We start from the raw sequence: 25,666 nt of genomic DNA on the forward strand, positions 1-25,666 counted from the left end.
TGCTTACTGTCCCGCATTGCTGGGCTGTGTCTTACCAAGACCTTGATCCTGCCCTGAGCTCCTTGTGGGTGCTGTATTCTTCCCAGGGAGAGCTCAGGGCAGGATCAGGCTTGTGATCGGAACTTCTTGTCTTTTCACATATGTCCATAAAATACCATGTGCTCCTAGGGCTCCGTATAAATGATACTACAAGCTTGTAAGGCAGAGTTAACACCACTTTTCTCGCCCTCATCCCCAGCTATCTTATACCTGCTTGTGACTGATCTTGCAGGGCTGTGATTATGGGAACAAAAGCTAGGCACAATGTGTTTAAACGCCACCTGTCTTCCATGGCAATCAATGTCTCCTCCCTTTCCAAGATGAATTTCACTGAACATCGTTCCTCATATGAGCATTTGTGCACTGAGATAGAACATTTGTGCCAGCTACTATTGTCCTGGAGAAAAAAACAATTAAAGGGGACAGTGGAGCGGTGCACAGGGGGCAGAGCCCCAGGAGGGAAGAGGAAACAGCCAGTGCAAACCCAGCCAGCTCAGAAACAAGCTTTGTTCTGGGAGATAAGGAACAGAAAAGCCCTACTGATATTTTACTTTTCTCTCAGAACTGATCACTCCCACTGGGGCAGTAGAATTTGGCTGGGCTGGTCTAGTCTCCCTGAAGTACGCCACTAGGGGCTGTTCTGTCCGTGTTTGCTCTGGATTGTAAGCGCCTCATGGCAGGGCATGTGTCTCCTTTTATGTCTGTGCTAAACCCGCTGGCAACACTCCGAACATGGTGAACTAGCTAGTAATGCTCCCAAGAGCCATAGGGAGGGAAGAAGGAGGTGAAGTCCCAGAGCAGCTCAAAGAGAGGGCTACAGGCAGCCCCAGAGAATGACAGGCCAAGGCAGCCTCCCCCAGCACACATGGGAAAGACAAGGACAAAGGCAGTTTTGCACATGTATCCTCTGTGTCTCTGCAAGGAGCAAAGTGTTCGGTACCAGGCACACGACTGCACATGTAGATAAAAGAACACAATAAAACCCCAAAGCCTCCTGGTAATGATCTTGCCTTGTCCCCGAGTACCCCAACACCGGGGTTACCATCCCGCTTCGCCTCTCAGCCCCCTCTGGACTCCACGACTAGTTCCCTTGCCTCAATAACACCCCGCCTTGGGGGCAGCTCTCTTTACAAAAACACTGCAGATAATCCATAGCAAAAGCCCCAAACACAGTACATTTATCCCCCACCTCACCCCAATGCAGATGATCCATAAAATCCCACGACATCTAGTCCCTTGACATAGCACGTACCATGCTTTGGTGTCTTCCACCACAGCCCGGCTCTTCTGTGGTCCTCTCCTGTCCTTCTGCCAGCTGGAGTGCAACCCCACCCTTCCCACCCAGCCCCTCTGCTGGGAATTCGTCTTCACCAGGTGACATGCATCCCTTCTCCTGTTCTGCTGACCACTCATCTTGTGCAGGTCAGCCCTGTCCTCCTGTCCCTCAGCCCTCTGGCTCCAGCTCCCCAGCATGGAGACATCAGCAGGTAAACCCTCTGCTGCTTCCTTGCCTTCAGCCCTCTCCAGTCTGGCCCTGGCTCTCTGGCTTGGAAGTCAGCAAGCAAACCCCTCTACTGCCTTCAGACTTCCCCTGGAACCTCTTCCAGCTTCCTTCAGGGACCTTCTCCTGCTCTGATCCTTATTGCCCCAGGTGTTGGCAGACCCTCTGAATTGGCTAAACGAGCACACCTGTTCTGGCCCATGGGCACAGGACCGGCTTCATTTCAAAGGGCTGCCACGCTGAGACCCCTCCCATAACAAAGCACTTCACTGCACACAGAATTCTCCCCTGGGGGAGACGAGGAGAGAGAACAAACCTCAGAGGACAGAAGTTGGTCAGGTCACTTTATGCAGAACTTGAAGATGCCCAGATGACGAGGGCAAGGCCAGACGCAGAAGAGAAGAGAATAAGGCCAGTGTTTTGTTGTGGTGACAGTGAGGAATTTATTTTACTTTTTAAAATCATGGAGCTAATTGGGAGCTTTTACTATTTTTTACTCAAACACCTGATTGAAGTTCAGCAAAGCACTTAACATGCATTCCTAAGTCCCACTGATGGCACTGGGACTTAAGCATGTGCTTAAGTGCTTTGCTGGCCTGGGGCCTAAAACCCTAACTCTGAAACCTTCAATGGTTGTTAAATATTTGTATTGCATACAACATTACAAAACACCCCCAGGAGCCCCTGGCTGCCTGAAGTTACAAATGACAGTTCAGTGGATGGAATCGCTGCACAGTGACAGGTCATTGACATGTTTAATTTATTCTTTTTCAATATGTATTTGGTTCACAAGATAAAACAGCTGGATGGGGTGTTGCTGTTGATGGATTTTTGTGGGTGACTAATTAATGGCTGTTTTGATTAAGATCCCAGACTTTTGGCATTTTTAGATAAAAAATTGTGACCCATGTCTTTCTTTTCCATGACCAGACTTTGACTCTTTGTGTAGCTCACCAGGACAAACCACTGACCTTAATGAGGAGGTTTCTGACTCAGCTTCCTGGTCCTGTGTGCCGTGGGGCTCTCTTCCCCCATCTACAACTGTTCCTCTTTGTTCCAGCACAGGACAGGAGTGACACTAAAGGAGAAGAGCAGAGAACTAGTATTAGGCCTTCAGTGGGGAACAGTGAAATCCTGGGTTTGGAGACACCTCAATCTAGTCTCAGCAAATGCATATTAAAGCTTTATGTTTCAACTTATCTTTTGTCTGGAGCTTTCTGTGAAAACCTGAAGACCTCTGGAAAAAAAGAAAAACAACAGGACTTTGAATAAAAATGGCAAACTTTCTCATTTTTAAACAACTACATACAAATAAATCCAACGATAAGTAAGACCAGTATTATAGAGCTGGGATAAGGTGCCGGGTAGATGGTCCTTAAGTTTGTACCTGCTACATTTAGCCCTAGAGTAGTGAAAAGGTCCCCTATGTTGCCCTCACTGTGAGTTGCGGGGACCACTGCTGAGAGGGATTGGCTAGACAAATAGCCTTCATGCACGTTTGTTGCTCAGTACCTCTCCAGAGACGGCTAAGGGGGATTATATTAGTTGACATGTGGGGGCAGCTGTCCCCTAAGAACTGGGCTGAGACCACAAATCAGCCACCAGGTGTTATTACTGATGCTTATTTCCATTGTGGTAGCAGTGCTAACCAGGCTCAGGGCCCCCTTGTGTCACGAGCTGCACAAACACTTCGCTCTTGTCTACACTCATGGCGGCGTGTAGGGTATGTGTCGGTACACATCTGAGTGACAGGCAGGCTGCCTCCACGCTCCTCACTGTGATGTGTGGCTACAGGCAGCCGTGAAAGGTCTGGTGGGGGGAGCAGCGGGGAGCTGCTGGAGCTTTTCCTGCTGCCTTCCCCCTGCCAGAGCCTTTCGCTGAGTGGGGGAAGGCTCCGGCAGCAGGACACGATACTGTTGAAAACAGCAGCATGGACGTGACAGGCACTGCTTGGGCGTGTAGAGAGCCATGTAGGGCTCACACGCCAGGGCTCAGGTGTGTAGGACACTCTGCTCTAGTTGCCTAAACCACATCTCACCGTCTACACGGCTGTTTATAGCCCCGCTAGCTGGACATGTCATGTCTGTGCTGCACAGACCGCTGTAAGTGTAGGGTACCTGGGAGGACTGTCTCCCTCTCAGTCACGACCCGCCCAGGGTGGAGCTGAGTGGGTGACTCAGGCTTGTACAGCTTTGTACCCTATTGCCAACCAGTCTCTCTCAAAGACAACTTTTTGAACTTCTGATACATACATGAAACCTGGCCCAGACCCAAAATTCATTAGGGGATTGGGGGCAGAGGGACAAGCATAGAGCAGTCTATAATCTTTCTATAGTCTATAAGCATTCACAAGAGCAGGTGTCTGGCAAATGTCACGAGCTGTCTAAGGCTATTTTAGACACTTTATTTTTAAAAAGGATGTTTTCGGGAGGGACATGGAGGAGAAGCTTTGCTCACTGTCAGCACCTTGAAGAATAAAGTACCGGAGATTATACGTTTCAAGGATCCTGCTTGGTTGGTGCGTTCAGAGCCATGTCACTTTGAGATGTCAGCTGGGCCTGTCAGATATTACATGTTAAGCAGAGCCAGGCCTAGTCTGTCCTTGGATAGGAGACCTCCAAGGAAAAGCCAGGCTGCAGCAGGAGCTGTTATGGGGATCAGCAGAGTTAGCAATGATCCAATGCCCCCAAAGGGGAACTCTCAGAGCCAATCCCTCCCAGTTGTTGTCTGAAACCATTCTGACCATCCCCTCGCCCAGTAGTGGCTAGCATCGCTGTCCAGAAAAAAGCATTCAATACATTCTGGGTGCCTCAGTTTGGGATAGGGTGACCAAATAGCAAGTGTAAAAAATCGGGACGGGGTGGGTAGGTAATAGGTGCCTATATAAGAAAAAGCCCCCAAAATCGGGACTGTCCCTATAAAATCGGGACATCTGGTCACCCTAGTTTGGGGTGGCCAACTGGAGATACCTTGGACCAAATTTTAGAGATGAGGGATTCTCAAAATCTGGCTCAACCACCTCTGAAAATGTGACACCCGGGGGCTCCAGTTGGCCACCAAGTACAAGGAACCTAAAATGAGTGGACCCTTGAAAATTTAAGCCCAACATCCTTTGTTAAGGGCATGTGCTTGGCCTGTCAATCAAAACCATTTCCATTGCATATGTTTTTGGCTGCTTGGCATCACAAAGGAAGCCCCTTTGAATTCAGGTATCAGTGACTTCTCTCCTTTGTACAGGAGCGGACTGTATTCTTACTTAGCAATTATTTGCCCTGATTCCCCAAACTGCCATGAGCCTTCAGGTCCCTTTGGCTTTACCACGCTCAGGAGGTGGGTGGTACCTGGCAGGGCCGGGCCCCAGATGTTATACTCACAAATCACTTTGTGCACCTCCAGATCCCTGGAGGAAAGATGCCATCTAGAACTGCTGGAATGTTCCAAATCCAACCCCCTTTTGTTGAAAAAAGCGGCCTTTTACTCCACAATTGGAAAATTTTGGAAAAAATTGTTTTTTCCCCATGATTTCTGTTTTTCCAAGGAGGCTAGAAAATAAAATATTAGTCAGTTTTTCTTTGTTTTTGTTGTAATTGTTTGGTTTTTATCCTTTCCTGCTTCCTCACTTTACCACCCCCCTTTTTTCAGTGGCAAAAAAGAATTGGGCGGGAAGAAGAAAACAAAAACCCACATTGTGCAAAATCCAAACATTTTCTACAAGTTTTCACAATGTTTTGTTAAGAAATTAGAGATTGTTCCTTGTTGAACCCTACAGAAGGAAAACACAGGCATTTAAAAACGTGCTTGTGAATCCTCCCACCCTCCACTTTTTGGCCAGCTCCAGTGCTCTGTAAGTACAAAGTTTTATTATTATTATTCAATAACAACAGAACTTTTAACACAGGCAGGAGAAGCAGGAAGTTCCAAAGCCCTCTGCATTGATTTGTTTCTTCAAGATGTTTCTGAACAGCAGAAAAGCAGAGTCAAAATCAAACAGGTGATACATAGGACTACCAGGCTGGTAAATTCTGTCGCCTACAGATAGAGAAACTCTCTCCTTATTGCCTGCATTTCCTCTGGGAGTTGCTCTATTTTTTTGCACTTTGAACAGTATATCTTCTCTCTTTCACCGTGTATTGTATGTCTAACCTCAGGGTGGAGAAGTGCTTGGGCATTCCCAGCTCAGACTTCTGTCCCTAACAAATGCGTCTGACCCGGATACATGCTGTCCTGGCTGTTTAAACTCATGCATATCTATTAGGAAGACCCAACTCAGCCTGGATTCAGACCAGGATATGGAACCAAAACCGCTTTAGAGGCACTGATGGATGATCTCCTGCTGCCTATGGATAGAGGGCAGCATCCATTCTCATCTTCTTGGACCACTGCAGCATTCAACATGGTCAGCTCTGAGATTCTGCTCTCTCACCTGATGACAGGCATCCAGGGTAATGAGCTAAAATGGTTTGAGTCCTTCCAGGAGGGGCACACTCAATGGGTAGCGATGAGAAACTGCCCATTCACCACTAGACCCCCCTCACTTGTGGGGTTCCACAAGGTTCAGTTCTCTCTCCAGTCCCTTTCAGCACCTACATGCCGCCACTAGGTGACCTGTTCAGACAACATGGACTCAAGTGCCAGGAACGTGCAGGTGACCCACAGCTCTCCCTTTCCTTCAGCACGTACGAAGCATGGCCCAGTGCTTGGACGAGATCAGCTTGTGGTGAAGAGCAGCTGGCTGAAGCTGTACTGGGGCAAGGCAGAGGTGATGCTGGTGGGCGGGGGAAAGTGTTCTGAGGCGTTTGCAGTTACAGTGCAGTCTCCAATGGTTGAAGGTTCACACTGTCCCAGGAAGGGGAGGGGCCCAAAGCCCAAGCCCCACCACCCCACATGTGGAGGGACAAAGCCCAAGCCCGAGCCCCACGCCCCAGGGCTGAAGCCTTTGTGCTTCGGCCATGGGCGGTGTGGCTTGGGCTTTGGCTTTGGCCACAGGGCTCCGGCTTTGGCCCTGGGCCCCAGCAAGTCTAAACACCAGCCCTGTGACCCCATTAAAATGAGGTCGTGACCCACTTTGGGGTCCGACCCACAGTTTGAGAACCGTTAGCCTAGGAGTATTCTTGGATTCCTCACTGATGCTGAACTCGGTTAGCAGCGTCCTTGAGTAACACTTTCTATCATCTCCGCTTGGCGACAAACCCTTGTCCCATTGTGGCAAACAGAGACCTGGCCTCAGCTATTCATGCCTTTGTGGTCTCTTGGCTGGACTATAGAGGTACACGACACTTGGCCATGAAGCCTTCAGCCCTTAGGAAACTAACTAATATGCAATGCTGCAGCACGTCCCCTCAGCACCACTGGCTACATGAACGTATCAAATCTGTCCTGTGTGCCCTAGGCCACCTGCCCAGGGACTATCAAATCAAGTTCAAGGTGTCAGTCCTTATCTTCAGAGCTCCTCACCACCTGGCCGCCCCGCCAGCCGCTGCTCCTCCCTGCCTGGCTGCTTAGGTGCTCAGACACCACAGCATACAAAACCCACACCGATTAGATAGAGAAGCTTACAGGCCGCTCAGGCTGGCTGATTAGTGCATAGGAAGTAAGTGAATCTGCAGTGCAGTGGATACAGATGAGCATCCCAAAGATTACTGTGTGCCAAGGGCATGTGTCTGCAGGAGTTCCTGACTTCGGGATCACCCTCAACATACCTGACCATTCCAGGGAAGAAAGAACGAACCACAGGCTGCAAAGAGGACTGGTGCCCAATGACCCAATTAGAACACGCAGAGCTTTGGGGGGGCTTGGTTCAGCTCATCACAGGTGATGCTACCATGAAACAAGCTAGGGAATCAAGGCGATAAAGGCAGGACACAGATTCTGCTGCTCATTCCAGAGGAAAAGTAGCTGGTGAAAAGCGCCTTGACCAGCCCTTCACGTCCAGTCACGTGCGTTTGATCATGGCCTTTGTGGGGACATGACCAGGTACCCACATGTCAAAGCAGAGTGTGGGGAACAGTCTTCCAGTCACTAAAAGAAAAGGAGGACTTGTGGCACCTCAGAGACTAACAAATTTATTTGAGCATGAGCTTTCGTGAGCTACAGCTCACTTCATCGGATGCATTCACTCACTGCGAGTGACACAGGAAACCAAAGAGAATGTGATCAATCTTTATATCTGAGATCGTTTATCTGTGATTGCTCTGCTCAGCCATGCTATTCATGCTAACTCATGCCAGAAAAATGTTTCCCATGCTGTGATACAGAAACAATATCAGCTCCACACGGTCAACTGGGTTTGAAAATTATCAATGGATGCTTATGAGATTATATTTTTGCTTGAATGGATTGGAGCAATTCTGGTTGATCATAAAGTCAATTTCACAGGGAAAGCCTTTATAACGTTACAGTCAATTTGTCTATTCTTCATACACAGCATCACAGACTAAGGAGTCTATTCTCCCATCAGCGTACAGGGTATTTATGTGAGCAGTTCAGAGAAAGGCAATGCCCATCAATTCCCTGCTCCTTCACGAAAGACTTAGTCCCCGTTAAAGTGGAATTCTGCTCTGTAAAGTGACGGTAAAAGTGACACAGTGGGGTTCTGTGTTGTCTTTCAACGATTCCCATACGAAACGTACTCAGTTTACAAGAATAAGCATGCAAGCACTAGCCACGCTGTCTCCCTTACGAAGAACAGCAGAGAGGGGAGACCTAGCTTGCAGGAACTGAAATCCTACAGAACTTGTTACATCGCATTTGCTCCGCGACAGTCACTGAATCACGGAAAGGTATTTTAATGAGCAAGAAAACTGTTATCCAATTACAATTAGCTATGTTCTCTTGGTGAGATTGGTGCTCTATGAGCTACTGTTTAATGTTAACTCATGTTAATCCACTGATTACAAAAGAATACTGATGACAGGAATGAGAAACCAAAGGCATTGTACCCCCCTAGCGCGACAACGCAAACGTTCCCGAGGATGGGACCTCACAGAGCTGCGACGTGCACAGCCCGGGAAGGCGGCTGCTAGCTCTGACCAGGAAATGATTTTTTTCACCCATGAAAAGTTTTGACGAAAATGAAAAATTGTTCATTTTTGTTGATTTTTTCCTTTGAAAATTTCCAGTTTTCTGTCAAACCCCTCTACCCCCCGCTACAAAACCTGAAATTTTGGGGGTTTCTATTTTCCAACAAAAACCGTAAACTTTGTCATTGACAACTAGAAACTTTTTCACAAAACAGATTCCATTTAGCTATAAAGCCATTTGGACAAAACACATTTAATCAGCGCCTGTGCCAGCCAGCATTTGAGATGCCACCAGTCCTTGCTGAGAAAGCCCCTAAACCAGTCAAATGAGATGTGAGGAAGTGACAGGGTTGCATTCATTCCACTGTCTATGCGCATTACGGACCCTTCCGGTCCCCATGCGGAACAGAAGCATCACCCCCATTTCACAAATGGGGAAACTACAGCACAGCGAGGTCAATGACTGGCCGAGGCAGGACCTGAACCCAGGCCCCCCAACGCCGATGCCACTGCTTTAACCTCTACACCAGGCTGCCTTGGCCTCTGCTTTATGAATGTCAGGCTAGAGGAGAAAAAAAAGCAGCTTCGAAACTTGGCCTGTGTTTTCATTTCCCCCCAGGGAGCGGAGCAGTTAAGAAGCAAGTGCGTGTGTCTGTGAGCAGCCTTCTGGACGGCCGCCACGCTCCGCTCCATTTATTTATGGAGGTTTATCAGGGCTGTGGGCTGTGATAAAGTTTATGGAAATAAAAGGCGTCTCTAGCAAGCCAGGGCGAGAGCAGATTCTGCTGTTTCTTTCCCACACTGATTAGGATCTGGGCAGGCTTCTGAGCTCCAGATGGGAGATAAAAGCAGCAGCTCTTGCCTCCCATCTCTGTGTGGGGCCAGAGAAGCCATAGAGAGGCCAGTGATTCACCCTCCCGGAACAGGGCCCTGATTCTCCTCTCGCTCCCACTCCACTAGAATCAGATATTCGGCTGTCAAAGCCCAGAAAGGAGTGCTCGCCCGCCTCTTTGCTGCTAGGCACATGGGACATTTCGGGGTGGGAAATAACCTACATACATGGAGCCAGATCCCCCATCCAGCTGGGCTGCATGTGGCAACAACCAGGGCTGTAAGTCACCCTTACGTTCCCTCTCATCCCGAGACTGCCTGTTCCCTGCTCTCACTTGCATCCAGCTGCCCATGGGACCAAGGGATTGCTCCAGCAGCTGAAGATTGCCAAGAGATACGTACGCCCGGCCATGTCCTCTCTCTCCTCAGCTTGCCTCCTTGCAGCAGGAACAAGTAGAGTTTTCCCCCAAGGCAGAGGGAATCCTCATGGCTTGGCTTTACTCCTTTGATAGCTGCTTTGCTCTGTAGGATCTGGCTCAAAGAACCAGGTTCACACCAGGGTATATCCAGATTAGATTCCTGCAGTCTACTCTGGGCATTTACCCTCCGGGGAACTGAGGTCAGAATGCATCGTGGAAGCATTTGTTTCCCATTTCGGAGGCAAGGGAGTGAACTCACTTCCAAATAATCTTTAAGACTCCTCCATGTCTCACAGGACAACATTAATGGAGGGTCTGGGGAAAACAATTAAAAAACAAGGAACATAAAACGTATAGAGCTGTCTGGGAAGCTGGAAAATGAGGAGCTGATCCTGCCATGAGTGAAGATAATGGGAGCTTTGCCATTGGCTTTAACAGGAGCTGGTGCAGGAGCGGGCCCCCAAACCCTGCTGGGACTGGAAATATTCTGTTAGTGGTGGGTGTCGTGGAGGATGAATTCACTGGCCAAACCAGGCCCGTCTTTCCCTCCAGCGTGCTCTGAAGCGGGAGATGGGAACTGAAGCACTTAAAAGTAGTGCTGGACAAAACCTCAAACCACACAAATCTCACTTGGGCTGGGGCTTTATTCCAAACTTGAAATTCAGGCCAGTTCGACAAAGGATTCCTGAAACTGTGAACAAACCTGGGCTTGGTTTGTGGTTTTGCAACAAAAAACATGCAAAGAACAGAGCATCAACACAAACGTGAGGGGGGACTTGATGGGTTCTGTTGGATTTTGCGTTGAGATTTTATTTTGATTTAACCCCAAACAGGGGGATGGAACCAATAATATTTGCACTAGACAGTAACCAAAAGGATCTACAGTCTTTTGTCTGACCCTTCACTCTCCAGGGAGCTGTGTGGGTTCAGATAAAATAAACCATGGATCGGATTCTCTCTTGGGCTTGGCTTTGCACAAACAAAATCTGCTTGATGAAATTTTTCCAAATCGCAAATGCCCCCTTGCAGGGATCAGAGAAAATCAAGCCTGCCTGAACTTGGGTGAATCCAGTCCATGTAGACCTGGATCTGAAGTGCCCCTGGATGTGGTTTTCAAAATCAAAACCTGCTTGATGAGGTTTTGTAAAAACCAAACCACTGGCCCCTGAACCCATCACTGCCCCAAACCACAAAGCCAGCATACTGAGCTGAGCCCAGCTGTGCACCAGAGTGTGGCTTTCACTGCTCGGAGACTCAGTGCACAGCCCCTCTCACGTCAGCCCATTTTTAAGTGTGTTTCCGCACTGACCCACACTCCACACTGTAACTTCTAGCTGCAGCGTGGGGTGGAAGTGTAATGAAGTAGCAACACCGGATGGGAAGGGACATGTCACAATCCACCAGCGCCTGCTTCATGCAATCGTAGGAACTGGATCTGGGTCAGATGAACACACCGGATGCCAACAGACAACCCTGTCTGATCAAATCTAATCTAGTTCTAAAGCCAAAATGCTGCAGGTGAAAATGTCTTAGGCCATCTTGAAAAAGAAAACACTCCTTCTCGATGGGCTAATGAAGCATGAGGAGTACTGGGCTCTGTGTCCTAGCTTTGCCATTGACTTCAGCAAATCCCCTCTTTGTGCCTCAGTTTTTCCATCTCCATATATTATGAGGATAATAATACTATTGACCTACCTCACTGGGCTGCAAGAGGAGGGAGCCAGGGGCTTGTCAAGAGAGATGGCAACGGAAGGTGCTGCAGAGATGCAAAGTTATGTTGTATTGTAGCACGTCTGTGGTGCAACCGTGGTCACTTTGACCTTCTTGGCAACAGCTGGGATAGAACTCAGTCAGATCCTCCTGCTCCAAACGTACAAGCCATTTTGGAGTTGGAGGTTAATCTCCATTAGCTCTTTGCAATACAGGGCCTATAACACATGTGGCTGGGCCGTCCCAAGCCATCTAGTAGTGGGCAGTCGTGCAGACATGCTAGCCAGTTAATTACAATATACTTAGTATTTAAAGGAACATAATTGGAAGGGGAGAATAAAACACTAAACAGACGGATGGTAGCGTCAAAAAATCTAGGCTGTCTAATAGGGCTGTCAAACAGTTGAAAAAAATAATCGCAATTAATCGCAGTTTTAATCGCGCTGTTAAACAGTAATAGAATACCATTTATTTAAATACTTTTGGATATTTTCTACATTTTCAAATAGATTGATTTCAATTACAACACAGAGCTCACTTTATATTATTATTTTTTATTACAAATATTTGCACTGTAAAAGAGATAAACCAAAGAAACAGTATTTTTCAACTCATCTCATACAAGTACTGTAGTGCAATCTCTTTACTGTGAAAGTGTAACTTACAAATGTAGAATTATTATTTGTTACATAACTGCACTCAAAAACAAAACAATGTAAAACTTTAGAGCCAACAAGTCCACTCAGTCCTACTTCTTGTTCAGCCAATCGCTAAGACAAGCAAGTGTGTTTACATTTACAGGAGATAATGCTGCCTGCTTCTTGTTTACACGGTCACGTGAAAGTGAGAACAGGCATTCGCATGGCACTGTTGTAGTAGCCGGAGTTGCAAGGTATTTATGTGCCAGATGTGCCAAACATGTTTCTACCACCATTCCAGAGGACATGCTTCCATGCTGATGACGAGTTCTGCTCGATAATGATCCAAAGCAGAGCAGACTGACATGTTCATTCCCATCATCTGAGTCAGACGCCACCAGCAGAAGGCTGATTTTCTTTTTTGGTGGTTCGGGTTCTGTAGTTTCCGCATCGGAGTGTTGCTCTTTTAAGACTTCTGAAAGCATGCTCCACACCTCGTCCCTCTCAGATTTTGGAAGGCACTTCAGATTCTTAAACCTTGGGCCGAATGCTGTAACTATCCTTAGAAATCTCACATTGGTACCTTCTTTGCTTTTTGTCAACTCTGCTGTGAAAGTGTTCTTAAAACGAGCAACACGTGCTGGGTCCGAGATTGCTCTAACATGAGATATACGGCAGAATGCGGGTAAAACCACGGACCAGGAGGCATACAATTCTCCCCCTAGGAGGTCAGTCAGAAATTTAAACAACACTTTTTTTTAAATGAACGTCATCAGCATGGAAGCACGTCCTCTGGCATGATGGCCGAAGCATGGAAGGGGCATACAAATGTTTAGCAGATCTGGCATGTAAATACCTTGCAATGCCAGCTACAAAAGTGCCATGCTGTAAGGATGAGGCCTTCATCTGCAGCCAGATTAAAAGAACAGCCAAGCAGCAGCCATTAGCTAAGAAGCAGGAAGTCACATTCTCACATTCCATCTAAATTACATTAAAACACTGGCCCCCCACTACAGAAGGGATGTGGACAAATGGGAGAGAGTCCAGCGGAGGGCACCGGAAATGATCAGGGGGCTGGGGCACATGACTTAAGAAGAGAGGCTGAGGGAACTGGGGTTATTTAGTCTGCAGAAGAGAAGAGTGAGGGGGGATTTGATAGCAGCCTTCAGCTACCTGAAGGGGGGTTCCAAAGGGGATGGAGTTCGGCTGTTCTCAGTGGTAGCAGATGACAGAACAAGGAGGAATGGTCTCAAGTTGCAATGGGGGAGGTCTAGGTTGGATATTAGGAAAAACTATTTCACTAGGAGGGTGGTGAAGCACTGGAATGCGTTACCTAGGGCGGCAGTCGAATCTTCATCCTTAGAGGTTTTTAAGGCCCAGCTTGACAAAGCCCTGGCTGGGATGATTTAGTTGGGGATTGGTCCTGCTTTGAGCAGGGGGTTGGACTAGATGATCTCCTGAGGTCCCTTCCAAACCTGATATTCTATGATTTTACAACTTATAGGCTCTAAAGTTTTACATTGTTTTGTTTTTGAGTGCAGTTACGTAAAAACATTTTCTACATGTGTAAGTTGCACTTTCATGATAAAGAGATTGCACTACAGTACTTGTATGAGGCGAATTGAAAAAATACTATTTCTTTGTTTTATCTTTTTTACAGTGCAAATATTTGTAATCAAATACAATATAGAGTGAGCACTATACACTTTGTATGCTGTTTTGTAATTCAAATAAATATATTTCCAAACATATATTCCAAAACATCCAAAGTATGTATAATAAATTTCAGTTGTTATTCTATTATTGTTTAACAGTGCGATTAAATTTTTTTAATCAAGTTAATTCAAGTGATTAACTTGAAACAAATTAACTGCAATTTTAATTGACAGCCCTACTTGCTAGTTATCTTCACTTTACATGAGGTGGACACCAGGGATGCTGGGGCAGTTTTTTATAGTGGGGGTGCTGAGAGCCATTAAACCAAACTGTAACCCCTGTATCTGATGGACACCATTTCCAGCCAGGGGGTGCAGCAGCACCCCCCGCGCCCTTCGTTCCAGCACCTAGGGGGGACACTGACACGGCCGGCCTGTAGAACCACAAAGAGTACCAATGCCCTGCTCACGCACCCTCGCAGCCTGGTGATGGTGAACGCTTCAGGCAATCACTGCACAACTCTATATATTTTTCTCAGCACTTTCAACTTGTCCACAGGAGAGAGAAAGCAAAATCTAAGGTTGAGAAATTGCTCAGTTTTTGTTGGAGATTATGAGGAACAGCTGAACAGCCCTCCCCCAGGTACAGCACGTGACTCCCACCCACTCCTGCAACGCTTCTAGGGGGACCATCTTGGTGAATAACCTCACAGCGCATCCCACTGGTCTGCCCTTTGGTTTTTTTGAATAAGGCCGTTCTCTGCCTCCTAGTCACCCCCCTCAGTATAACGTCACGCAGAGTCAGAACAGTCGAAAGGGACTGTAGAGGGGATTAGTATCCAGATCACCCCCAGATTCGCCCCGCTAACACCTCTGACACCGGATAAGCACCTCCAGGGCAGAGTAAAACTGAAAAGCCAGACCAGAAACGTGATTCCAAGCCCCTTCCCCTCCCTCTCAGGCTCCAAGGCACAAGAGCAAAACCACAGACCATGTGCTGCACACACAACAATCCCAGCACGCACACCGCCTAACACACAGACACAACAATCCCTGTGCACACACCGCCTAACACACAGACACGACAATCCCAGCACGCACACCGCCTAACACACAGACACAACAATCCCTGTGCACACACCGCCTAACACACAGACACAACAATCCCAGCACGCACACCGCCTAACACACAGACACAACAATCCCAGCACGCACACCGCCTAACACACAGACACAACAATCCCAGCACGCACACCGCCTAACACACAGACACAACAATCCCAGCGCGCACACCGCCTAACACACAGACACAACAATCCCAGCGCGCACACCGCCTAACACACAGACACAACAATCCCTGTGCACACACCGCCTAACACACAGACACGACAATCCCAGCACGCACACCGCCTAACACACAGACACAACAATCCCAGCACGCACACCGCCTAACACACAGACACAACAATCCCAGCGCGCACACCGCCTAACACACAGACACAACAATCCCAGCGCGCACACCGCCTAACACACAGACACAACAATCCCAGCACGCACACCGCCTAACACACAGACACGACAATCCCAGCGCGCACACCGCCTAACACACAGACACGACAATCCCAGCACGCACACCGCCTAACACACAGACACGACAATCCCAGCGCACACACCGCCTAACACACAGACACAACAATCCCAGCGCACACACCGCCTAACACACAGACACAACAATCCCAGCGCACACACCGCCTAACACACAGACACAACAATCCCAGCGCACACCGCCTAACACACAGACACAACAATCCCAGCGCGCACACCGCCTAACACACAGACACAACAATCCCAGCACGCACACCGCCTAACACACAGACACAACAATCCCAGCGCGCACACCGCCTAACACACAGACACAACAATCCCAGCGCGCACACCGCCTAACACACAGACACAACAATCCCAGCGCGCACACCGCCTAACACACAGACACAACAATCCCAGCACGCACACCGCCTAACACACAGACACGACAATCCCAGCGCGCACACCGCCTAACACACAGACACGACAATCCCAGCGCGCACACCGCCTAACACACAGACACAACAATCCCAGCACGCACACCGCCTAACACACAGACACGACAATCCCAGCACGCACACCGCCTAACACACAGACACAACAATCCCAGCACGCACACCGCCTAACACACAGACACAACAATCCCAGCGCGCACTCCGCCTAACACACAGACACAACAATCCCAGCATGCACACCGCCTAACACACAGACACAACAATCCCAGCACGCACACCGCCAAACACACAGACACAACAATCCCTGTGCACACACCGCCTAACACACAGACACAACAATCCCAGCACGCACACCGCCTAACACACAGACACAACAATCCCAGCGCGCACACCGCCTAACACACAGACACAACAATCCCAGCACGCACACCGCCTAGTGCGGACACAACAATCCCAGCGCGCACTCCGCCTAACACACAGACACAACAATCCCAGCACGCACACCGCCTAACACACAGACACAACAATCCCAGCGCGCACTCCGCCTAACACACAGACACAACAATCCCAGCACGCACACCGCCTAACACACAGACACAACAATCCCAGCGCGCACTCCGCCTAACACACAGACACGACAATCCCAGCGCGCACACCGCCTAACACACAGACACGACAATCCCAGCGCGCACACCGCCTAACACACAGACACAACAATCCCAGCGCGCACACCGCCTAACACACAGACACAACAATCCCAGCACGCACACCGCCTAACACACAGACACAACAATCCCAGCACGCACACCGCCTAACACACAGACACAACAATCCCAGCGCGCACACCGCCTAACACACAGACACAACAATCCCAGCGCGCACACCGCCTAACACACAGACACAACAATCCCAGCGCTCACACCGCCTAACACACAGACACAACAATCCCAGCACGCACACCGCCTAACACACAGACACAACAATCCCAGCACGCACACCGCCTAACACACAGACACAACAATCCCAGCACGCACACCGCCTAGTGCGGACACAACAATCCCAGCGCGCACACCGCCTAACACACAGACACAACAATCCCAGCACGCACACCGCCTAACACACAGACACAACAATCCCAGCGCGCACACCGCCTAACACACAGACACAACAATCCCAGCGCGCACACCGCCTAACACACAGACACAACAATCCCAGCACGCACACCGCCTAACACACAGACACAACAATCCCAGCGCACACACCGCCAAACACACAGACACAACAATCCCAGCACGCACACCGCCTAACGCACAGACACAACAATCCCAGCACGCACACCGCCTAACACACAGACACGACAATCCCAGCACGCACACCGCCTAACACACAGACACGACAATCCCAGCGCGCACACCGCCTAACACACAGACACAACAATCCCAGCGCGCACACCGCCTAACACACAGACACGACAATCCCAGCACGCACACCGCCTAACACACAGACACGACAATCCCAGCACGCACACCGCCTAACACACAGACACAACAATCCCAGCGCGCACTCCGCCTAACACACAGACGCAACAATCCCAGCACGCACACCGCCTAACACACAGACACGACAATCCCAGCACGCACACCGCCTAACACACAGACACGACAATCCCAGCACGCACACCGCCTAACACACAGACACGACAATCCCAGCGCGCACACCGCCTAACACACAGACATGACAATCCCAGCGCGCACTCCGCCTAACACACAGACACGACAATCCCAGCACGCACACCGCCTAACACACAGACACGACAATCCCAGCACGCACACCGCCTAACACACAGACACGACAATCCCAGCACGCACACCGCCTAACACACAGACACGACAATCCCAGCACGCACACCGCCTAACACACAGACACGACAATCCCAGCGCGCACACCGCCTAACACACAGACACAACAATCCCAGCGCGCACACCGCCTAACACACAGACACAACAATCCCAGCGCGCACACCGCCTAACACACAGACACAACAATCCCAGCACGCACACCGCCTAACACACAGACACAACAATCCCAGCGCGCACACCGCCTAACACACAGACACAACAATCCCAGCGCGCACACCGCCTAACACACAGACACAACAATCCCAGCACGCACACCGCCTAGTGCAGACACAACAATCCCTGTGCACACACATCACCTAGCACACAGACACAACAATCCCAGCACACAAACTAACAACCCTCCCAAAAACGGAGGCTGTGTCTGAGGAGAGGGACTCTCCAGAGCTTTCCCCAGAAAGATCATTGCAGCAGCAAAGGACAGTGTAAAAAGAACAGGAGGACTTGAGACACCTTAGAGACTAACAAATTTATTTGAGCATAAGCTTTCATGGGCTAAAGCCCACTTCATCCGATGCATGCAGTGGAAAATACAGTAGGAAGATATATATATACACACACACACACACACAGAGAACATGAAACAATGGGGGTTTCTCTAACTCTAACAAGACTAATTGATTAAGGTGGGCTACTATCAGCAGGAGAAAAAAAACAGTGATAATCATGATGGCCCATTTCCAACAGTTGACAAGAAGGTGTGAGTAACAGTAGGGGGAAAATTAGCATGAGGAAATAGTTTTTACTTTGTGTAATGACTCATACACTCCCAGTCTTTATTCAAGCCTAATTTAATGGTGTCCAGTTTGCAACTTAATTCCAGTTCTGCAGTTTCTCCTTGGGAGTCTTTTTTTGAAGTTTTTTTGTTGTAATATTGCGACTTTTAGGTCTGTAATCGAGTGACCCGAGAGATTGAAGTCTTCTCCGACTGGTTTTTGAATGTTACAATTCTTGACGTCTGATTTGTGTGCATGGATTCTTTTGCGTAGAGTCTGTCCGGTTTGGCCAATGCACATGGCCGAGGGGCCTTGCTGGCACATTTACCAATGTGATATGGGCCATCATGTGCCCTGTTGCTGCACGTTAGGATGAGGGCAGCAGACACTGCACACCCACCCATGGTATGCCGCCCCTGGACAACACCCGCTACCAGGAACGACTCCTCCCCGACGTACCCCGCAGCACAGCTCCCGAGGCCATTCCTCTCCCAGGCGCCGAGAACAGCAGGGCTCAAACACATTGTGGCACGGAGCCTTGGTGGGTCCATGCTGGCCGACAGCAATTCGAAAATGGCGCTAGCCCACCCGGAGAGGAAGCCCAGGGCAGAAACAAATAAACTGTGGGATTTTTAAAAAAACGTGAACTAGCCTGTCTTCCATTATGCGTCCCAGAATGCACGGCGAGAAAAATTCCAGAATGCACACTGCTCAGCAGTGACGCCAAGGAGCAGGGGATACCCCCTGAGAATCCCATGCTCTCGTTTCGCAGCATATCACCACTGTGTACACAGTGATGGACATAGAGAGTCGGCACACCGTCCCAGATACACGCTGTCACTGTGGCATGTGTAATGCGCATTACCTGATGCAGAGCACCCTGTGTAGACAAACCCTAAGACTCAGAAGAGGACTCAGCTTTTTACCTAAGCAGCTTTTGCATGGAAGACAAGTGTTGATTACTGTGTATCTGGAACTATGACGGTTATGTCTGATGTCCCAGGCAATGCTGTAGGACAGTAACTGTGCTGGAATACATCCTACTGCAGCCAAACCCCCACCTCCAATCTAACAGAGCTGCAGACGGCCAGGGGCAGGGGCAGGATGCATATGGAGTGGTAGTTGACATTATGATGTGGTTAGGAGTTATACAACAGGCCCAGGGGGAAACGTCCTCAGTAAAAACCTGAGAAGAAGAAGGGAGAGCAGAAGAATGCAGGGAATCAGAACCTCAGACCAATGCTCACTCACTCACTGGAACGAACCCCAGGAAAGGGAATCAGTGCAGAGCACTGTCATGGCTCCAAGCCAATGCTAAGTGACAGACTGAGGCAGTTTTAACCATCCACCCTGCAAGGAGCGTGCCGTGTAACTGCTTGGCCTCTGGTGTAGCGTACTTTAGCATTATTTATATTGTGACAGTGCCTATGGACCCCAGTGTGCTCGGCGCTGCACAAACACGGAAAACAAAGGCCATCTGTGCCCCAAAGCACTTACAGTTGAAGTCTACAGACAACGTGAGGGTGCAACAGGCCGACGGGGTAGCACAATGAGTTCAGCTGGTGGTGGCTTTGCAAGAGCTCTGGAGCTCACTGTAGGCTGCTTTCCTGTGCTAAAAGGAGTTGATTTCACATCATTTCATAAAGTTTACATAATTTACAAGATAAAAATTGTAGGCTGTCCCACTCCACCTCAGCCTCTCAGTATTTCCATCGCACAGAGATCTGACTCTGTGTTCCCTCAACAGTATAGAAAACACAGAGCCAGGCCCTCGGCTGGTGTAAGCCAGCAGCGTCCTCACTGGACCTGCGCTAATTCACACCGGCCAAGGACAGGGACTGTAAAGTTCCCCATCAGAAACTGAGCTTAATTTTGCTGCCAGTTCATTCCGTTCCTTTGTCTGGGTGATCTCCATCTTTTCCCAATCATTTGTGCAACGTCGGCTACATGCAGAAAGAAATGGATGCGAGGCTATGAAGAGCAGTGACTTTTCTTCAACCATTGCAGGGATCCAAGTCGCATCCCTAAGAAATGATTCACGTGGAAAATGGTGGTGACCGCTGGGCTCTCCTCCCTGCTCTAGTCTAGCGGGATCCAGTAATGCTTGGCTTGTAGCGCAGGAATAACTTCATCGTCAAATATCTCGTCAAACGCCTCACAGGACAAGCACGGTGAGAGCTGGAACTCTCCACGTTAGAGTTCAGTCTTGGACTGGCAGCTAATATTGACAATTCACCTTGAAGTTTACCCACAAGCTCCTCCGTTTTAATTTCTCTTAATTAACTACCCCTAGGGCTTGATCCCAGCAAGGAGCTGAGCCCTCTGAACCCAACCCAACAAAGCCCTTAGCTGCATGCTTAATCGTAAGCACACGAATGGTACAATTGCCTTCAACGGGATAAGCACATGCTGAACTTGAGCATGGGCTTACGTGCTTCGCAGGATCAGGGCCAGAGAGCACAGCTCCCGAGCATTCATTTTAATAGCCCCTAGAACAGCCCTGAGTCTGCTGCCGTACAGGGAATATCCCCGGGTAATGGGCCTCCCCCAGTGCGCAGAGCTGGCAGACGGGCCTTGGACCCCTGCTCAGAGCCCAGTGCAGGCACAAACAGCTCTGAGGCCCTCCAGCCAGGTCCTGCCCCCTCGTGGAAAGCAGGGCACAGCCAGGCTGCCTCGGGGCTCTGACCGTGGAGCAGTGAGAGGCCCAACGAGGTGCATTCCCTGGGGAGTCAGGCAGGTGACTTACGGTCACCCCTTTACCTGACCAGAAAGGGGCTCGGCTGCAGGACACAAGGCGTCCCCTCCTTTCCCCTGAGCCGCTGGGCATGCTAACGCCACAGCATGCCCTGACCCAACCGGCCTGGGAGATGGAGAGGCCCGGGCGGGGCTGGGCTGGGCAATCGGAGACATGTCTCCAGCATGGCAGTGCCCATGCAGAGCGTGGCAGGGAGTTAGATTGTAAAATGAACCTCACGGAGCACTGAGACCAGCGTCCGGGTGGTCCCCCGGGTCAGCCGGCAGGTTGTGAGGGTGGTGACACGACCTGTGCACCGTGGTGTTGGGTGATGTGACACGAAAGGGGAACAAGAGATGTTTCACGCGGCACATTTGTAACCTGGGAAGATCAAACAATAACTGCGGGGCAACAGTCCCAGCCCTGCCATGGAGTTTTCCATCCGACGCTGTCAAGCCCAGGAGGTGGGTGAGCAGTAGTCACATTTTTCAGATGGGAGAACGGAGGCCTGCAGAGACTAAGTGACTCACCTCAAAGCTTACAGTGACACTGTGGCAGAGTCAGGCATAGAGCTGAGGAGTCCTAATGCCCTGTGCGCTAACCACTAGCCCCTACGGGCATGAGGAAATGCCAGCTCCCAGGGGAACACTGCAGCGTTTTGGACAGATACAGGAGCTGACTTAGTGCTGATTCAAAACCCAGCCGCCAGCAGAGATGAGGGCTACCCACAGAACCCAGCCGTTTGGATCTACAGCTCTTCAGACTTTTCTCTCGTTTTCAGGAAGCCTTGGGCAAATTGCATCCATGCGTTGAATTTCGGAGAGGGAGCTTTCTTGCCCACCGTTCTATTGATCTGGTGAAGTGGCTGCCCGCCCTGAAATCTGGAAGTACATTAAGGAGCCCAAACAATTCAAACCAGTGTCTGCAAAGCCATGCCTGCTGCCAGCATCCACTGCACTAGCTGAGCAGCGGAGAAGGTTCTTTCATTTCTGAGAGTGAGTGTCAGAAAGTAGGGAGCACTGGCAACACATTAAAAGCGAATTCAGTCATTTACAGTAAAATCAAAGAGGGCAGAACAATGACTATGAAGTAAGGTTAAAACACCTCGTTACAGGAACAAATTGTTCAACTGACATCAAAATAATGGAATTTATGTCTGTGCAGGTTTGAGCCAAGTTATCTGCAGTGCCATTTTCCTGTCTGTAGGCTCAGGCAGCTGCAAATTAAATAGCACGGTCTGATTTAACTTTGCATAATGTTTGGGCATGATCCTGAAACCTTGATTCACAGAGGGCCCAGTTTTGTCCCCACGGCACTGAGTACGGCCTAAGGCCTTGGTCCAGCAAAGCACTTCAGCAGCAGCTTGACTTTAAGCCCTTGAAAGCCAAGGAACTACTCACATGCCGCAGTGATTTGCTAGGCCACTTTCCTTTGCAAGAACACGTGCTGAAATCAATGGGAGCAGGTGTATGAGCAAGGTACTACTCAAAAGGAGTAAGAGTAGCAGAACTGGGCTGTCAGGTAGCCCTGCTGGAGTCCCAGGGATTCTTTGCAGCGGGGAGGATTACTCGTGTGAGTCAAGGGTTCAGGGTCAAGCCCTTTAGGACTATCTATCTTCATCTCTGGCCTGGCCTGCCAGCTGTTTGAGGGCATGTTGCTGCAGGGTGGCAGAATCTGGACCTTAGACTGTACGGTCTTTGGGACAGGGAGCTGCATTTTCTGCTTTATCTGTGAAGCACCTGGCATGGCTGTGGGCGCTGCAAAGTGGTGAAAAGGAAAACTCCAAAACAACCCCAAATCCGGCACTGGCATCACAGACTGGCAGAGCCAGCCCCGCCTAGGCTGCATGCCCCCAGGCCTCCCGTGGGCCACCATGGCCCAAATCAAACGTGACTTTGCACCACTAGGCCTCCCCTTCTGAGCCTTGCTCCTCTAGCTGCTCTGGCTGGATCCATGTCCTGAGACTAGATTCTTTGCCATACTCCGCACAATTAGCAAGGGAGCTTATGGGTGCCTCCTACTCCTTTTCCTAGCACCCGCGCCGTGTCCCCGTCTCCTCTTGGCTCTCCAGCCGCACTCTCCTCATGGAATGATAGATGGCAAGAGGCACATCACATCAGACCTGGCCTGGGCAAGGCTCTCCATGCCCCAGTGCTTTGCCCAGGTTAAAATGGCTCAAGCCATAGGGCTGCCATCACTCCCCAGGCGAGACAGACAATTCCAGTGGGTCCTATGCTGCCCCATGGGGTGAGCCGCTCACCCCCTCTCCTCCGGGCAGCCTTTGGCTGACATCTCCTTATCTGTGCTGGTTTTAAAAATACATTGTGAGGCACTAAATTACCACGGTGACGAGCACAATATAACTTCACGAACAAATAAATATTTAGCTCTTTTTAATCGGGCCTTGTAAGTCAGACCCTTCTGTCCCGTCATCATTTCTGTCCTGCTCCCTGCTCCCAGAATACTGGCGATGTCTCTCCTGGTCCCGGTACTGCCCCATCACCGTTGCATGCTTAATAACCCCCAGCACCACACCGGCCATCCCAGGCTGTCTCCCAGTGCCACCCATGTTCCCCCGACTTCACTTCTGCTGTCAGTTACTGTCTCTTCTGTAGCTAGCCACTTGTTGGCTCACGTCACCGCAGTGTCTGAGCACCTCTCCATCGTCCATCTCTCTGGCCTCACCCCCTAGGCCCCCTGTGCAGAGCAGGGCTGTGATCCCCATGGTACAGAGGGGAACAGAGACACAGAGACTTTCCCCGGGTCACCCAGGGAGTCTGGCGAAGCAGGGAATTGGATGCCGCTCTCTCAAATCCCAGTCCAGTGCCCTCCCCACTAGACTATCCTCCCTCGCGCCTGTGCGACCCATGCCCTCTGCAGTCTCTGTCTCCTCACCTTCCCTCCCCACCCACGACCAGCCAGAGGGGAAACCTGCAAAGAGTTTTCCAAACTTCCAAGAGAAGCCTGAGAGGAGGGAGCGCAGTCTAGTGGGAGGAGCATGGGGAACAGGAATCCCTGAGTGTCCATCCCAGCTCTGATGCATAGGGGCACAGGTGCTGAACACTTGGGAGCCCCTGGAGAGTTATCTCATGCAGCTGTGAGGGGAGCGAGCCAGATTTCCTTAGGGGCCCAGGGAAAGAGGAGTCTTTCCTCCGCAACCTCTCATGTGTTTCCCTCTCCCAAAATGCTGCTCCCGCAATTCCCCTGCTCCGCAGGCCTTTCTCCCCTGTTGTGTTGTCCCAACACACACCTCCCCAGGCACCTGTATCACAATTCTCTGGGCATCCCCAAGCGGGGATCGCTCTTAAGGAGTCCTGGGGCGACCCAGTGAGCAGGGCGAGAGCTGGGGGTGGAGAAGCCAAACTGCTATGGAGGCCTAAGCTCTGTGCCCCTTGCGGATGTGCCAGATCTCAGGATACCTGCAGGGTTTGCGTCGCGGGCTAGATCCCTGCTTTCCTCCTGGGGGCTGACGCCCAGACTCTGATGACAGAGAGCAGAGGAAATGCTGCCAGGGGACGGTGCCAGAGTCCCGGCAGTCTGTGCTGATCTCACCGCACCAGGGTTCGACTGGCCCTGTCTGCGGATACGCCAGGCTCCTCAACACCCAACACAAGGCAGAGCTCACGGGGCTCTGGGCCAAGGGGCCCTCCCGAGGGAGGAAAGGTGTGCCAGCAACACCACAACGTAACAATAGTCTTCTTTTTAGAAACAGCCCAACCACCAAGGGGCAGAGCGTTTGGGCCTCTCAGCCGTGACCTCTTCATTCACCAGCTCTGCCAGCGGGGAACTGGTCCCTCTGGAGATAGGGCTGAGCCAGCTAAGTCAAACCGCGGACCTGGGGCTTAGCAGGCCTTACAAGCCAGCCTGACACGAAGGGGACGTCTACACAGCGAGCGGGAGCCGTGGCAGAGAGGCTCAGAGCTGGGGACTCAGGCTCCTGCTAGGGTGCTAAAACCAGCTGTGTAGACGTCTGGGCTCAGGCGGGAGCTCGGGCTCTGAAGCCTGGGGAGGGCAACGGGCTTCAGAGCCTGATTGCCAGCCCGAGCCACGAGGTCTGCACGAGCCGGAGTTTGTGGGGAGCCAGCTCGGGGCAGGGCGCAGGTCGGCCAGAATGGGTTCCTCCACCCAGGGCTGGTGAGAGGAGGTGAAGGGGGGACAATTGTAGCAGGGCCCCAAGCTCAGGGTGGCCCCTAAACATCGGTAGCATCTGTGTAAATAAAATGAGCTGGGAGGGGTGGGGAACAACCGAACATGATGTAGCAGGGCCCCAAATTTCTCTCGAGGGGCCTGACTACACACACAGTGGTTCTTGGCTGACCCCATCCTATCCCCTTATCCTATGATCCAAGGCTGCTCCCGGCTGCTCTGTGCAGGAGCGTGCAGGGTTGCCACAGGCCCAGGTTTCTCCAGGATCGTCCCTTTTTTGCAGTGGCTGGCCTGGGAAATCTG

Source organism: Eretmochelys imbricata, chromosome 9 (genome assembly GCF_965152235.1).
Source record: "Eretmochelys imbricata isolate rEreImb1 chromosome 9, rEreImb1.hap1, whole genome shotgun sequence".
In the NCBI taxonomy this organism is placed as follows: domain Eukaryota; kingdom Metazoa; phylum Chordata; order Testudines; family Cheloniidae; genus Eretmochelys; species Eretmochelys imbricata.